The sequence below is a fragment of the Gavialis gangeticus genome, unplaced genomic scaffold (genome assembly GCF_001723915.1).
Source record: "Gavialis gangeticus isolate Ggan-Ray unplaced genomic scaffold, GavGan_comp1, whole genome shotgun sequence".
NCBI lineage: Eukaryota > Metazoa > Chordata > Crocodylia > Gavialidae > Gavialis > Gavialis gangeticus.
In genome coordinates, this window is record NW_017729016.1 from 18075374 (window position 1) to 18079287 (window position 3914).

A 3914-nucleotide genomic window follows, 5' to 3' on the forward strand; every position below is an offset into this window, starting at 1 on the left:
GACCTACCTCTAACTCAAAACTCAAACTACCCTTTCTTCTGCAATTTTGCCATCTGTTAGCCATTCCTGGTAATGTCTCCCTCCTATTTCACAGCATGGCAGACTTTCCTTTAGCTAGAAAACTTAACTCAGATGTGGTAATATAAACTCAGGTGTAGAAATGGCTGACAGCAAAGTATTAGAGGCACTATCAAGATACACAAGAAGGCTAGTTTTGCTTGATGAATCCAAGTAAGAGCCACACGTTTAATGATCATGACTACAGGACTGATGATGCAATATCTTTTGACAATTTTGACTATTTTTGCCTAGTTTGTTTGTTTAAACTTTATGTGTAATCTAGCAAATTAGTGCACATTCCCCTAGTTATATTTGTTTTTGCTTTCATCTTAAGCTGAATAATATAGTGCTAGCTCCCTAGCATATTAGGAATGCATCTAGTTTCTCTTTATCAGGAGAAAAATGTGTGTTGTGTTTTATGTGGTGATGTGCCATAGCATCTGTATCCCCCTGTTCAAAATCCTAGAACTGCCCAATGAGGAGGGCCCATGATGCACTGCGAGGAGGGAGGAGATAATCCCAGGTCCTTAAAAATGCAGACCTCATGCTTCAGCCTGCTGCTGTCACCAAAAGACGAGCCCTGACTGACAAGCTAAAAGACAAACCTGAGCAAAGATCTTATAATGTTGATAATATTTTTCAGTTGATGATCAAGAGAAGAATATTCATGCATCAGTTGCACTGCAGTTCAGAAATGAAGTGTATTCGGCATAGCTCTAGAGAAAAACAGTTGAACTGACTTCAGGTGTTTTCCCAGTTTACTTGTGCTCAGGATTCAGAATTTGCCTGACAAAATATTGTAAAAAGGTTTCTTTTTTGCTGCTTCAGACCTTTAGGAAACTGCCTCTTCCACTTCAAGTTATTAAAACAGCATGCAGAAATCCAGATACAAATCTGGAGAGCCATTAAAAAAAATCCAGAAATCTATTAGACACAGCCATATCTATTAGCAGTATGTGAAATGCTAGACTGTTTCCCCTCTGCTTTCTCCCAAATTGCATGTGCATGCAAAATAATCTATTAACTGTTAACTGCTTTTCTATATGTTCTACCATACAACCTTACCATAGGCATACGGCAAAAGTTTTAAACATTTAATTTCTACTGAAGTTGAAAGCTCACCAATAAATGACCTGTACCTACAAAAGTCAGTGGGAGTCTTCAGTGTGTTTTGGATGAGGTGCAAATTCTGCTTTTCACACAACAAAGTACTTTTTGTGTTTATGATCTTTAACCCCAACACTACCGAGTGTACTTGACAGGGTTTGTTAACAGAGCTCCCAGCATTCCCTGACACTTGCACACCCACAAAGTATCTCTGTAGAGACCTAAACTGACCGTAGGGATCACAACAAAGGCGTGTGTCAATATTACCCAGTTTCGCTTTACACAGATTCATTCACTGACACCACAGTTAATTGCATCTCCAGTAACGAGCGCATGGTGCTATGTATATTTGTTCTTACAATCAAAGTGGGACAGTAAACATGGTTTCGCATTTCTGATGACTTTTTAGTGACGACTCCTCTTTTTTGTAGAGTTACTAAACAGCCTCTCAAAGAGATGGCACTACAAATTGATGCCTCAGATGGCAGATTAGATTCAGCATGACTTTTATAACAAGAACAAGAGCTTTATAAAATGTGCTAAGCTTGTCATATGAAAAATGTAGGGGCTGTACCTGCCAGTGACATTTGAAATGCAAACACCGCATTGTTTTCAGCAAATCCACCGCATGTGGATTCAAGGCAGGTTGTGGTACTCACTAAATTATGTCACTTCTGGAGCCCAGATATTGGGCAGAAGAATACGGAGGGTGAGAGATGCTTTGATTCAAAGTTTGAAAAGCACATTTAACTGAATCCCACATGACAATGCCCCAGCAAGAAGTGATTCACTGACTAAATGCAGGAAATTCATGAAATGGGCATAACCCAGTTTTGCCAAAACTGTGGTTTAAATAGATAGGCATGCGCTGTATTCCCTTTTTGCCTGCAAGGCGCTAAGTGAAAGGGGGCATAGGGAATGAAAAAAGTGGCTGAAGAAGCCAAAATGAAGACTCTCTTACTACTCATTGGATCTGTGCCACAGATACCAATTATATAAACCCAACAGCACCTATTATAATTCCAGAGTCCTTGAACAAATCATAAGCAGCAAGGTTACCCTCCTGGAAAGGTTCATCCCCATTAAAACTACTGACCCAGGCAGGAGGGCAAAGGCAGCATGAGCGAGAGAATATGTGGGAGGGGGTGGGGGGAAGAGACTAAAGCTGGTTTTGCAAGCACACCTGTGAAAATCCCATCATTTGTACTAAAAAGGAACAAGCACTATAAAACTCAGCAAAAAAAGGGTAGCATCTTGTGGACCCAAGCCAGTTCCCGCAGAAATCCATGGGTAAAAACAGTACTGCTGAAATCAATGGCAATTTCCCACAGACGTTAGCAAAGGCAGGATTTTGCCCTTCATGGTTTCAGAGGTGCAAGATCAGGTCCCATGTTTCTTGCTCTGCTGCACTTCCAAATCTCTATCATACACATGTTACTTATTAAGCACAATGTAAGAGGCCAAAAATCAGGTCCCTTATGACCATGCAACCATAATAACTTCAGTGAAAGTACTGCCCATGACCAGAGAAGACTGATATCTTAGGCACTGAGAACCTGTCTGAACCAAGACAAGAATAGACCGGGGGCAGCAGGTTAAAGAGTGGCTGGTTTGTCCTTTCTCAACCACAGCAACATAGGATCAGAGGAAACCCTCACACTCACAGAAGCCAGTGTCCTGGTACCACATGGCCTATTTATTAGTCCTCTTGCGCCAATCTTGTCCTGCAGCTACAGAAGCTCTTTCTTCTACCCCCTTTTAAGTGGGGAGTGCAGCCTGTCAGGGGGTGCACCAGCGCTCTCAGGGAGTGCCCATGCACCCCCCTGCGGCCTCTATGCATCGCCACTGTCTTAACCTGAAATAGTCTGGCTTATAGAGTACGAGCCTTCAAGATGTCAAAGTGAAGAGGTTTCTTCTCAGCCAGAATCCAGCCTAAAACTGCAAGTGTAACTCAGGAGACCATGCCAGCTGGTGTCACTGGATGTAGCTTTTACTCCTGTATCTAGATCTTTGAGACTAAGCAAAATAGTGCAGAAAAAAAACAGGTGGGCTCTCCAAAGCTGAACTGCCACAACGTCTTTGTAAGAGTGGTGCCCATGCCACTGCTTTAGTGAGGAAAGCCTTCACCGTTGGGATGTGATAATCCAAGGGATTTAATAAGACCGAAAACTCTTGGAGGTGAAGAAAGCAGAAGTTCTTATATAGGAGTACAGAGAGGCCAAGATACAGTGAAGTCACTTTCTAGTTTCTATATTATTTGCCACATTTCTTGGTCAGTGGCAGAAGGAAGCGACTTCCTCTCTTTTTACCATTTTCCCAGGACATTTTGCACTAAACTGTTCCCTTCATCTGCCCACCACCCACTCCAAACACTCAGCTCTGAGCCCTGCTGCAACAAGCAGAACCTGCAAAGGAAAGAGGAAGCACCAACACTGCAGCATTTCCTCCAACTCCTCTGCAAGTATCAGTGGGGATGCTGAGACAGCCTACAGCTGAGCGACCTCCCCGTGGACTCCTATCCCCAAAAGCAGGGCAGCCTCAGCAGTACATTACACTGGGAGCTACAGGAGAGAAACTGCTGCAAAAAATCTGGGGAAGCCAATGGAGAAATGAGCAAACAGCAAGAAGCCTGGGGACAGGGGCGATGGGGAAAATGGATAGAGAGACTAGGTCAGACCTTGGAGACAAGTGGGAGGAAAGACCTGGGAAGGACACAGAGAGAAACCGGGGGGGGGGGGGAAGCAGAA

The 3914-nt window shown here is 43.3% G+C and overlaps 1 protein-coding gene across 2 annotated transcripts in view; it reads right to left on the bottom strand.

Moving 5' to 3' along the window:
- The window catches only part of CARD11 (caspase recruitment domain family member 11), a 67614-nt gene that overhangs the window by 61874 nt on the left and 1826 nt on the right, over window positions 1-3914 (bottom strand). The gene's annotated exons all lie outside the window — the stretch shown is intronic.